The sequence below is a fragment of the Coregonus clupeaformis genome, chromosome 31 (assembly GCF_020615455.1).
Source record: "Coregonus clupeaformis isolate EN_2021a chromosome 31, ASM2061545v1, whole genome shotgun sequence".
Classification (NCBI taxonomy): domain Eukaryota; kingdom Metazoa; phylum Chordata; class Actinopteri; order Salmoniformes; family Salmonidae; genus Coregonus; species Coregonus clupeaformis.
Window position 1 is genome coordinate 24,575,157 of NC_059222.1, and position 14,098 is coordinate 24,589,254.

A 14,098-nucleotide genomic window follows, 5' to 3' on the forward strand; every position below is an offset into this window, starting at 1 on the left:
TTGCTGAGTTTATGTAAACATCTATTTGCTTTAATACAAAGAGTATGCTCCTCTTTTTCTCTGTAATACTGCTGGGCTGAGATGAGTTGTTTAGTTGGACCACGGTGTCTGATAAAGCTAAGAAACAACTATGGATTCATTTAGGCACATTTTATTTGTATTACAACCAACAGTTTCCTAGGCTATTTAAAGAGCAAAGATGCATTGCATTGCACACATCAAAATAAGCACATAGAATACAGTACAGTATTACGCCTATAGTGCCTTCAGAAAGTATTCACACCCCTGGACTTTTTCCACATTGTTGTTACAGCCTGATCTACACAGCAATACCCCATTTATTTATTTTTTTTGTCATTTTTTTTGCAGACGCTCTTATCCAGAGCGACTTACAGTTAGTGAGTGCATACGTTATTTAATTTTTATATACTGGCCCCCCGTGGGAATCGAAACCACAACCCTGGCGTTGCAAACGCCATGCTCTACCAACTGAGCTACATCCCTGCCGGCCATTCCCTCCCCTACCCTGGACGACGCTGGGCCAATTGTGCGCCGCCCCATGGGTCTCCCGGTCGCAGCTGGCTACGACAGAGACTGGATACGAACCAGGATCTCTAGTGGCACAGCTAGCGCTGTGATGCAGTTCCTTAGACCACTGCGCCACTCGGAGTCATGTCGAAGTGGAATGTTTTTTAGAAGTGTTTACATATTAAGGTAATATGAAAAGCTGAAATGTCTTGACTCAAAGTATTTAGGGCTGCAATATGTAACTTTTGGGGTGACCTGACCAAATTCACATAGAAATGTGAGTTATAGATCTGTCATTCTCATTACTTTCGGTTTTGTACGCCAGCTTCAAACAGCTGAAAATACAATATTTTTGGTTATTGAAAATATATTTCACAGCGGTTTAGATGGTACAATGAGTCTATACATTGCTTGTTTTGTCAGAAACTGAAATTAGAATTTAGGCAAAGGCAGAGCGATTTCTGCATATTGCAACTTTAACCCTTTTGTTATGGCAAGCCTAAATAAGTTCAGGAGTAAAAATGTGCTTAACAAGTCACATAATAAGTTGCATGGACTCTATGTTAAGTGAGGTTGCCTATTTTGAATGCACTGGGTGAGGTAGGAATGATATAGGTGCAGGTGTCCCAGTTAGAGTTCAACAATAGGGCGAGAGGGGCCTCCCGAGTGGCGCAGTGGTCTAAGGCATTGCATCGCAGTGCTTGAGGCGTCACTACAGAAGCGGGTTCGATCCCAGGCTGTGACCGGGAGACCAATGAGGCGGCGCACAATTGGTCCAGCGTCGTCCGGGTTAGGGGAGGGTTTGGCCAGCCGGGATTTCCTTGTCCCACCGCGCTCTAGTGGGCCGGGCGCCTGCAAGCTGACTTCGGTCGCCAGCTGGACGGTGTTTCCTCTGACACATTGATGCGGCTGGCTACCGGGTTAAGCGAGCAATGTGTCAAGAAGCAGTGTGGCATGGTAGGGTCGTGTTTCGGAGGACGCATGGCTCTCGACCTTCACCTCTCCCGAGTCCGTAGGGAAGTTACAGCGATGGGACAAGACTTGGGGATAAAAAGTACTAAAATAAGAATAGAGGGAGAGACGATGTGGAGTCTACCCTCCCATTTATTTTCTCAAATCAAACATTCCATCCTAATTTCCATTGAGGTGTGTGTCCATGCTAAATGATAAATAGAAAGCAAAACATATCTGCATTAGGAAATGTTACATAAAGAATTCACATGATCATATCTTGGATCATAAACATATAACTTTTCACCACTAATTATACACAGCGCATCTTAACATGTGCATCTATACAAACTTTGGGTCACTCACGTTTGGGTATTGGACACAGATAACCAAAATCAAATGGATAATGCTGGAGGTTATTTACAACTGCCTGGATTGTTCAATAGAGTGTCATCTCTCAGAGCAGTCATCTCTCAGGGTCTCTATGCTGCCACTTACTGATGTCAGCTCTCAGAGCAGTCATCCCTCAGGGTCTCTATGCTGCCACTTACTGATGTCATCTCTCAGAGCAGTCATCCCTCAGGGTCTCTATGCTGCCACGTACTGATGTCATCTCTCAGAGCAGTCATCCCTCAGGGTCTCTATGCTGCCACTTACTGATGTCATCTCTCAGAGCAGTCATCCATCAGGGTCTCTATGCTGCCACTTACTGATGTCATATCTCAGAGCAGTCATCCCTCAGGGTCTCTATGCTGCCACTTACTGATGTCATCTCTCAGAGCAGTCATCCCTCAGGGTCTCTATGCTGCCACGTACTGGTGTCATCTCTCAGAGCAGTCATCCCTCAGGGTCTCTATGCTGCCACGTACTGATGTCATCTCTCAGAGCAGTCATCCCTCAGGGTCTCTATGCTGCCACGTACTGATGTCATCTCTCAGAGCAGTCATCCCTCAGGGTCTCTATGCTGCCACTTGCTGATGTCATCTCTCAGAGCAGTCATCCATCAGGGTCTCTATGCTGCCACTTACTGATGTCATATCTCAGAGCAGTCATCCCTCAGGGTCTCTATGCTGCCACTTACTGATGTCATCTCTCAGAGCAGTCATCCCTCAGGGTCTCTATGCTGCCACGTACTGATGTCATCTCTCAGAGCAGTCATCCCTCAGGGTCTCTATGCTGCCACGTACTGATGTCATCTCTCAGAGCAGTCATCCCTCAGGGTCTCTATGCTGCCACTTGCTGATGTCATCTCTCAGAGCAGTCATCCATCAGGGTCTCTATGCTGCCACTTACTGATGTCATCTCTCAGAGCAGTCATCCATCAGGGTCTCTATGCTGCCACTTACTGATGTCATCTCTCAGAGCAGTCATCCCTCAGGGTCTCTATGCTGCCACGTACTGGTGTCATCTCTCAGAGCAGTCATCCCTCAGGGTCTCTATGCTGCCACGTACTGATGTCATCTCTCAGAGCAGTCATCCCTCAGGGTCTCTATGCTGCCACGTACTGATGTCATCTCTCAGAGCAGTCATCCCTCAGGGTCTCTATGCTGCCACTTGCTGATGTCATCTCTCAGAGCAGTCATCCCTCAGGGTCTCTATGCTGCCACGTACTGATGTCATCTCTCAGAGCAGTCATCCCTCAGGGTCTCTATGCTGCCACTTACTGATGTCATCTCTCAGAGCAGTCATCCCTCAGGGCCTCTATGCTGCCACTTACTAATGTCATCTCTCAGAGCAGTCATCCCTCAGGGTCTCTATGCTGCCACTTACTGATGTCATCTCTCAGAGCAGTCATCCCTCAGGGTCTCTATGCTGCCACGTACTGATGTCATCTCTCAGAGCAGTCATCCCTCAGGGTCTCTATGCTGCCACTTACTGATGTCATCTCTCAGAGCAGTCATCCCTCAGGGTCTCTATGCTGCCACGTACTGATGTCATCTCTCAGAGCAGTCATCCCTCAGGGTTTCTATGCTGCCACTTACTGATGTCATCTCTCAGGGTCTCTATGCTGCCACTTACTGATGTCATCTATCAGAGCAGTCATCCCTCAGGGTCTCTATGCTGCCACGTACTGATGTCATCTCTCAGTGCAGTCATCCCTCAGGGAAAGTGCGGGGTGTTGAAAGGAGTGGGCGTTTCGAAAGGAACCACATAAGGAGAAGTGGGGATTTCGAAAGGAGTCAACACTAGTAGCGCTGGAATTCCATAGCTACTAGAACCGCTGTGACTTGATATTTCAATTATTATTATTTCAAATATTCAATAATACATTGTAAAATTAATGCATTTTTTATAAGTTAAGGTAGCTAACGTTAGCTAGCATTTACGAAAAACTGAACGTTACATATATGGCTACCGGTAGGTAATGTACAAAGGCACAGCCCACAGTGAGGGATTTTTTTTTTTACGTAACTGAAATTCCTTATTGTCATCTCTGCAGACCATGACTAACGTCCGATAACCCAAACGACGTCTTGAGTGGCACCCTTCAAAACCCTCTACTTTTCCTGAGAGATGCACTACACTGAGATATGACATATCAGTAGGTGACAGCATAGAGACCCTGAGAGATGACTGCTCTGAGAGATGATGTCGCAACTGGACCTCTCTCGGATTGTTTGGCACTGAACTAATAAACCTCAAGTATTTAACAAGTGAATAGGTTGCAGGTGTGCTCAGAGCATAGATATCTCTAGTGCCCAAAAGCCTGTATAACATGGGCAGCGCCATGTTAGAATGATACATTGGGATCTCTATAGATCTCCATGGCTCAGAGGCGCCAGCAATTAAAAGGAACATTTAACCAAAAAGTGAAATTCAAATGGGCAGTTAACTAAAAAGTGAGAAAAATAAGAGCCTTTTCTACAGCCGCCCCCAAAAACGGTCTCTACTGGTTTTGCTCTTGCTGCTGAAACGCTCTCCAAGCAGCCTGCTTTAATCTGGGTCATCCTTGACCTCAGGCAAGGGAATCATATGGGCCACCGGTCTGAGGTACATTTTGATGTTTTCCCAGAAGTGTTCGTCCAGGACTTGGCTACTGTCAGGATAGATAGCTTGAGGCAGAGAACTGTTGTGCCGCCTCAAGAGGAGCAAGTTGGGAGTGACTGGGTCTGATCAGGCAGGAGGATGATGAAGGGGAGTGGTACTGTCGCCCCATGGAGCACCATAGGTGGTGGTTCTGGAGGAGGGCGGCGTGCCTGAATGGCAATTGGAGGAAGGAGGTATGGTTTTCCATCTATCGGAACACTGAGGATCTGACCCCCGTCACTGGAGGATAAGGTGGAGTTGGCCTGCACACCACAGGAAGGGGCCTTGGAGGGTCCTCTTCACCAGGAGCCAGGTTGAACTCAGGTGAGAGAGTGAGATGACTGTTTGGAGACAGATGTGGCCTTGGGAGTCCTGGGTACGGAGAGAAGTTACAGTCCCATACACTCGCTCTGATGAGTCACAGAAAGTGTGCAGTTCACATTCTACCATCTCGTTGTCTGCCCTTGGGGGCACATAGCATCAGGGCATGGTTATGTTGGAGAGGTCTGAGAGCTCACTTTCCCATGTCTTCCATCTGTCCATCAGGAAGTCAGGCTGTATGGGGTCGTCCCAGCCCCTCTTGCTGCACCAGAGGTCCTGTACAAGAACCTTCACCTGGGTTGTGAAAGAGGATGTAGCCTCAGGGATCATATTGGCTGGCCAGCATTGTGTAAATGACCCTCAGGGTTGGTTCCTCTTCTCCTCTGACAGGTTGATGTTTGTAGCCGAGGGTGTCTGGCTGACAGCTCCAGCGCAGTCCCAGAGTTGGTTCTTGTGGATCGATGGTGGTCTAGGAGAGCCATAGCTCACTGCTCTCAGACCTCGCTTCTGGAGGAAGGGGTTCCACAAAAGAGGGTATATTACTGGCCCATTGCCTGAACTCGAAACGCCCCCGACTAAGAGGGAGCAGCCTGTCCGCCAACGACTTTCCCTCTGTCTCTGTGGGTAGACTTGAGACAGTTGTCAACATAGAAGGCCTGCTCGACCAACTCCTGAACATCAGTGTTGCCATCATGGTGGTCCCGAGCATGTTTCTGGAGGGCATAGATGGCACAGCAAGGACTACATGCCGTTCCGAAGGGTTGGACCTGCCATTCATAGGTGCTGGGCTCTGCTTTTCAGTCCAAATCCCTCCAAATGAACCTGAGGAGTGACTTGTCAGAGGGGAGAAGGCGCACCTGGTGCAACCTGCCTTTGACATCGCCACTTATAGGCACTGTGTGTTGCCCAAACCTGAGGAGCATTCCGAGCAGGGAACAGCCAAGTGTTGGTCCTGGTGGTTGGCATTCGTTCAGGATCTTACCGTTGTGCTGATAGGAGCAGTTGAACACTAGTCTGCATTTGCCACTGTGTTGGTCAACAAGGTGGTGTGGCAGGTACCAGGATTCCAGGGATCCTTCCTCAGCAATCAGGAGCTTCTAGATCTCCTGATTGTGGACGTCGGCCAGCCTTGGGTTCTTTAGCAACCGACGCGCAATGCCACGAAGGGAAGGCATCACTGCTCGTTTTGTAGCATGAAGCTGTGGGCTCTTGGGGGCCCTGAGTAGAGGCGTTGCATATCTCTGGATCCCATCCACCAAGATTCTTGTGGTCTTTTCCTCCAGGAGATTCAAGGTACACTGATCTTGTTTGGAACATATTACTTCCTTTTCATCTTGATGGAGGAATGTGTCCACTTGCCATAGCTTCTCTACATTCTTCAGGAGTTCAGTGGCTGGGGAAGCAATGGTAGTGAATAGGCATTGCTGGACTTCTGTGTGTGGCATCATGCTTACCGGGCCCTGCACAACCCAACCAAGCAAGGTGGACAGCGACAGGGCCTCCCAGAGGGCCAATATGGACTGGCTTGATGGGGACACCTCCAGCAGAGGCCTTTAACTGAGACCAATCCCTGACCTTCTCCCTCGAGAGCTGCTTGAACTCAGGACATGAGTCTAGGAAGTGTTCTTCCCCTTCACAGTAAGGACAATATAATTTAATTATTGGGCTTGTTCTGGTTTGATTGATGCTGCTTACCACAAGGAGAGCTGTAACTGGCTTGTTTGTCACGTTCACTGGTCAGGAACATGTTGGTGGTACCCAGGGGGCTGTGGTTATATCCAGTTAACCTCCCTCTTGTCCTGGTAGAGAACAGAAGCTGTCTGGGATCGTCTTTTGGCCCTTGCTTTCACCTGCAACCAGTCAGACAGGTTCTGGAGGGTATAGGTTTGGCCTACTCCATCTCCTAAGATACCACAAGTCAAGCAGTTCTCAATAAAGTTTCTGTGCACTAGGAAGTTTCAGATGATCCAGGTGCACTTGAAACTTGTACTGCTTTGAGAGGTGACCATGGTTACCTAGGAGCCTGTCTAGCGCCATCTTCAAGAGGATGAAAGCACTCCCTTTCCAATGTTCGAAGTAAGGCAGCTTAGGTCTGGGTATACCACAAGGAGCTCCATCATGTTGGCCCCATTGTCTGGCTGTGGTAGCGATAGTGAGAGAAAGGGGCTAGGGTGCTCCACCCCTGTCAGTTGCTGAGTGGAAGGCCGGGAGGATAGCTGTGCTGGTGGATCAGAGTTAAGGCCAGACTGGGCCCCCTGGCATTCTTCTGGTGGGCGTGGCCCAGAAGGTTTAGGTGGGTTTGGAACCCAGGAAAGCAGGGAAGGCTGGGGTAGCTCACCCATTTATCATTGGAAGTGAGTCCAGAACCCTGCTTGGAAGCACCGGTTGAGGTGGGGTTTGGACCCCACGGCTAGCCGGCTGAGGTTGGTTCGGAAACTTACTGGGAGGTAATGGTAGAGGTGGGGTTTGACATTGGACCCCAATGGTCTGCGGTGGCTGAGGAGGTTTTGGAGCCGGGCGTGGCGCAGGAGAGGGTGGTGTTTGAACCCCACTAGTCTGTGGACGAGGAGGTGGTTTTGGGCCGGGTGTAGGAAGAGGCCGATAAAGTGATGGTGAATGAGGTCGTGGTGATGGTAACTGATCATGTGATCCAGCCGGATCTTGAACCTCACACTTCTCTGACTCCTCATCTTGAACAGGCATCTCCTCCTGATCCGGATCTTGAACCCATGACTCCCCCTCTGACTCACTGGCAGAGGAGAATAACAACATGACAGGTTGTGGTGCTTTGCCTACTCCTGTAAGCCCCTCCTGAGACAGTGAAGGTTCCATTTGCTTGCATCTCACATGTGCCAGGCCCAGCTTTGGAGGAGTCAGGCTGAGGTTGGCCATTGAGGGTGGAGGAATTGAGGTCCCCATCCATGGGAACGCCGGTGTTCCGCTCCATATCCGGCGGGAGGTTTCCTATTTTGAATGCACTGGGTGAGATAGGAGCTGATACAGGTGCAGGTGTCCCAGTTAGAGGACAAGGATAGGGAGAGAGACTTGAGGTTGCATTTTAGAGGGTCTATGCTCCCGTTGATTTTCTCCAATCAAACATATTCCATCGTAATTTCCATTGACTTGTGTATGTGTGCTAAATGATAAACAGGAAATAGAAAGTAAAATATATCTGCATTAGGAAATGTTACATAAAGAATTCACATTATCTTATCTTGGATCATAAATATATCACTTGTCAAACCTTATACCACTAACTATACACAGTACATCTTAAAATGTGCATCTATACACACACGAAAAAGAAAGTAGAATGTTAAAAATAGTTTGTGTTACACATGCACAGATAACAGAAATAAAATGGATAATACTGGAGAGGTTCTTTACAACTGCCTGGATTGTTTGGTACTGAACTGAAAAACAAAGGAACTCAGGTATTTAACAAGTGAATGGGTTGCAGGTGCGCTCAGAGCATAGAGATGTATAGAGATCTCTAGTACCCAAAAGCCTGTCTAACATGGGCAGCGCCATTGAAGACTGATATGTTGGGATCTCTATACATCTCTACAGCTAAGCAATTAAAGGAACAGTTAACTTTCCCTTTTAATTTCCCTTTTTTGTTAACTAAAAAGTGTGAGAAAATGAGAGCATTTTCTACGCTCTATGTGCAATAAGTGTTTAACCTCTACGGGATCGGTGTCCCATATACGGGACAGTTGAGCTAACGTGCGCTAATGTGATTAGCATGACTGTTGTAAGTACAAACTTTCCAGGACATAGACATGTCTTATATGGGCAGAAAGCTTACATTCTTGTTAATCTAACTGCACTGTCCAATTTACAGCAGCTATTACAGTGAAAAAATACCATGCTATTGTTTGAGGAGAGTGCACAACAACAACAAACTTATCACGGCAACTGGTTTGATACATTCACCTCTGAAGGTAAATAATGTACTTACATTCAGTAACCTATTTTTTTTTTTTGGGGGGGGGGCTTTTTCTCCCCAATTTCGTGGTATCCAAAGTCTTGTCCCATCGCTGCAACTCCCGTACGGACTCGGGAGAGGTGAAGGTTGAGAGCCGTGCGTCCTCCGTACATTCAGTAATCTTGCTCTGATTTGTCATCCTGAGGGTCCCAGAGATAAAATGTAGCATAGTTTTGTTTGATAAAATCCCCATTTTTATATTCAAATGTAGGAACTGGGTTCTACAGTTTGAACCCTTGCTGTCTCTGGCTCCACACCCACCCCGCCCGGCGATCTAGATGTGTGAAAGTTAGTGTATAAACTAATGATCCATCATGTATGACATTCCTGGGAGTGTGTAAACTTACATTTTGTATTACCATATCATTTTTGTATGTTCTCTATAGTTATGTACTTGAAAGTGTATCAATTGACCAATTCGGCACATTTGGGCAGACTTGATACAAAATAGTCCAGTATTGCAATGCTTCGCTGGATCAATCTGAAACTCTGCACACACACTGCTTCCATCTAGTGCGCCTAAACTGCAATATTATATTGTGGCCTTTCTCTTGCATTTCAAAGATGGAAAAAAATAATAAATAGAAAACACGTTTTTTTGTTTGTATTATCTTTTACCAGATCTAATGTGTTATATTCTTCTACATTAATTTCATATGTCCACAAACTTCAAAGTGTTTCCTTTCAAATGGTATCAATAATATGCATACCCTTGCTTCAGGTCCCGAGCTACAGGCAGTTAGATTTGGGTATGTCATTTTAGGCGAAAATTGAAAAAAAGGGTCTGATCCTTATGAGGTTAGCATGATTTTTAAATGACTACCCCAGCTCTGTACCCCACACATACAATTATCTGTAAGGTCCCTCAGTTGAACAGTGAATTTCAAGCAGTTTCAACCACAAAGACCAGTGATGTTTTCCAATGGTTCGCAAAGAAGGGCACATATTGGTAGATGGGTAAAAGATACATTGGAGGCTGCTGAGGAGAGGACGGCTAATAATAATGGTTGGAACGGAGCAAATGGAATGGCATCAAACACATGGAAACCATGTGTTTGATGTACAGTGCCTTGCAAAAGTATTCATCCCCCTTGGCGTTTTTCCTATTTTGTTGCATTACAACTGGATTTGTATTTGTATTCATGTAATGGACATACACAAAATAGTCCAAATTGGTGAAGTGAAATTAAAAAAAATACTTGTTTCAAAGAATTCTAAAAAATAAATAATGGAAAGGTGGTGCATGCATATCTATTCACCCCCTTTGCTATGAAGCCCCTAAATAAGATCTGGTACAACCAATTACCTTCAGAAGTCACATAATTAGTTAAAAACTGGACTATTTTGTATAACTCCCGAGTGGCGCAGTGGTCTAAGGCACTGCATTGCAGTGCTAGCTGTGCCACTAGAGATCCTGGTTTGAATCCAGGCTCTGTCGTAGCCGGCCGCGACCGGGAGACCCATGGGGCGGCGCACAATTGGTCCAGGGTAGGGGAGGGAATGGCCGGCAGGGATGTAGCTCAGTTGGTAGAGCATGGCGTTTGCAACGCCAGGGTTGTGGGTTCGATTCCCACGGGGGGCCAGTATGAAAAAAAAAAAAAAGAATAATGTATGCACTAACTGTAAGTCGCTCTGGATAAGAGCGTCTGCTAAATGACTCAAATGTAAAATGTAAATAAAGTCCACCTGTGTGCAATCTAAGTGTCACATGATCTCAGTATATATACACCTGTTCTGAAAGGCCCCATAGTCTGCAACACCACTAAGCAAGGGGCACCACCAAGCAAGCGGCACCATGAAGACCAAGGAGCTCTCCAAACAGGTCAGGGACAAAGTTGTGGAGAAGTACAGATCAGGGTTGGGTTATAAAAAATTATCAGAAACTTAGAACATCCCACGGAGCATTATTAAATTAAATGGAAAGAATATGGCACCACAACAAACCTGCCAAGAGAGGGCCGTGCCCACCAAAACTCACAGACCAGGCAAGGAGGGCATTAATTAGAGAGGCAACAAAAATACCAAAGATAACCCTGAAGGTGCTGCAAAGCTCCACAGCGGAGATTGGAGGACCACTTTAAGCCGTACACGCCACAGAACTGGGCTTTACGGAAGAGTGGCCAGAAAAAAGCCATTGCTTAAAGAACAAAATAAGCAAACACATTTGGTGTTTGCCAAAAGGCATGTGAGAGACTCCCCAAACATATAGAAGAAGTTACTCTGGTCAGATGAGACTAAAATTGAGCTTTTTGGCCATCAAGGAAAACGCTATGTCTGGCGTAAACCCAACACCTCTCCTCACCCCAAGAACACCATCCCATCATGTTCTTCATCGGCAGGGACTGGGAAACTGGTCAGAATTGAAGGAATGATGGATGGCGCTAAATACAAGGAAATTCTTGAGGGAAACCTGTTTCACTCTTCCAGAGATTTGAGACTGGGACGGAGGTTCACCTTCCAGCAGGACAATGACCCTAAGCATACTGCTAAAGCAACACTCGAGTGGTTTAAGGGGAAACATTGAAATGTCTTGGAATGGCCCAGACCTCAATCCAATTGAGAATCTGTGGTATGACTAAAAGATTGCTGTACACCAGCGGAACCCATCCAACTTGAAGGAGCTGGAGCAGTTTTGCCTTGAAGAATGGGCAAAAATCCCAGTGGCTAGATATGCCAAGCTTATAGAGACATACCCCAAAAGACTTGCAGCTGTAATTGCTGCAAAAGGTGGCTCTACAAAGTATTGACTTTGGCGAGGGGGGGTGAATAGTTATGCATGCTCTAGTTTTCTGTTTTGTCTTATTTCTTCAAAGTGGTAGGCATGTTGTGTAAATCAAATGATACAAACCCCCCCAAAATCCATTTTAATTCCAGGTAGTAAGGCAACTAAATAGGTAAAATGCCAAGGGGAGTGAATACTTTTGCAAGCCACTGTATTTGATACCATTCCACTTATTCTGCTCCAGCCGTTACCACGAGCCCATCCTACCTAATTAAGGTGCAACCAACCTCCTTTGCTGTGATAGTAGATATTGTAGTTACTCCACAATACTAACATAAATGACAGAGCGAAAAGGAAGCCTGTACAGAATAAAAAATATTCCAAAACATGCATCCTGTTTGCAATAAGGCACTAAAGTAATGCAAGAAATTTGGCAAAGAATTGAACTTTATGTCCTGAATACAAAGCGTTGTTTGGGGCAACATCACTGAGTACTAGTCTTCATATTTTCAAGCATGGTGGTGGCTGCATCATGTTATGGGTATTATTGTCATCAGCAAGGACTAGGGAGTTTTATTTAGGATAAAATAAACAGAATAGAGCTAAGCACAGGCTAAATCCTAGAGGAAAATTTGGTTCAGTCTGCTTTCCAACAGACACTGGGAGACAAATTCACCTTTCAAAAGGACAATATACACTAGAGTTGCTTACCAAAATGACATTGAATGTTCCTCAGTGGCCTAGTTACAGTTTTGACTTAAATCGGCTTGAAAATCTATGGCAAGACTTGAAAATGGCTGTCAAGGAATGACCAACAACCAACTTGACACAGCTTGAAGATTTTTTAAAAAGAATAATGGGCAGATATTATACAATCCAGGTGTGCAAGGTTCTTCGGGCCCGATTCCGTATTAGGATATTACGCCTTCCTTACGCACGCCTTTCCTATGCACTTCTCAGGAGTTGGTATTCAGACTTACCTTATGAAAGTGCGTAACGGCTTTGCAGGCCTGGTCCATTGCGGGCTCTGAATAAATGTAATTCAACCGCTGAAATCCCTCCCACTTGCTGGCCAACATATTTTCTTGTGGAGTTTTCATTCAGTAGGGTTGTCAGTACATTTATCTTAAGCTATCCCTTTAAATAAGGTGTTCCTTTTAGTTTGAATTTTGTTGACAGACTCAATAGAATATATATATTTATATATATATATATCTATATAGACACCAGGTTCAGAATATTAGGGATCAATGAAAGAAAGCCATCTAAATCTATGCATATTGGTCTCCGTTTCAGCACCAATTGGTAGAATTAATACTCTGATATTCTAGTTTATTTAGGGTTAGGAAATTATGTATGCATCATTAAAAAAAACTATTGGAGAGCCTTTACACACACAAAAAAAGAAAACGGTGGTTTGATTCTGAAAATTGCCACTTCATTTCTTTAACCCATGGTAATGTTGGAAGATTAGTGTACATAAAATTATAATAGGGAGAATAGTGTACAATAAATAGTAGGGTGTAATATAAACTCAACATGTAAAGTGTTGGTCCCATGTTTCATGAGCTGAAATAAAATATCCCAAAATCGTGTGGGTGAGCGGTTTGCTGATTTCAACATTGTAAACAGAGTGCCCCTTGGTGACATTGGGGTTATGGTATGGGAAGGCATAAGCTAAGGACAATGAACACAATTGCATTTTATCAATGGAAATTTGAATGCGCAGAGATACGTGATGAGATCCTGAGGCCCATTGTCGTGCCATTCATCTGCCGCCATCACCTCATGTTTCAGCATGATAATGTATGGCCCCATGTCGCAAGGATCTGTACACAATTCCTGGAAGCTGAAAATGTCCCAGTTCTTCCATGGCCTGCATACTCACCAGACATATCACCCATTGAGCATGTTTCGGATACTCTGGATCGATGTGTACAACAGCGTGTTCCAGTTCCATAGATTAAGGCCTAATGAATTTATTTCAATTGACTGATTTCCTTATATGAACTGTAACTCAGTAAAATCTTTGAAATTGTTGCATGTTGCATTTATATTTTTGTTTTTACAATTCTCTTATCCAAACAGATGACTCATTTACCTAGCGCTTATCAATAGCTCTTATCAAGTTGTAAATTACAGTGCATGGAGAATAGTGTTATTTCCATCTGAAAAAATAAAGTAGATACTTTTTCCTCTTGGAACCGGTAGGTTTGCTAGACCTTATTCATGGTTTCCTCGCACGTAAAGATGGTGGCATTATTAGGGAATTAAGTCAAGGTCAGAATACGGCATATCTGTAGACACACCTCTGCCACACCTTCATTTACTCGATCTCTACCCAAAATGAATAGCACACTATTCTCATGCTTATGTTCAAGGTCAGAATACGCATAGAGAAAAGTGCAGAAAAAAGAATTACGTTCCATTTACGTGCTTAACTCTGGTCGGAATCTGGCCCTTAGAATTACCCAGAAAGACTCACAGATGTAATCACTGCAAAAGGTGATTCTAACATGTATTTTTTTTATATTTTAATATGCCATTTAGCAGACGCTTTT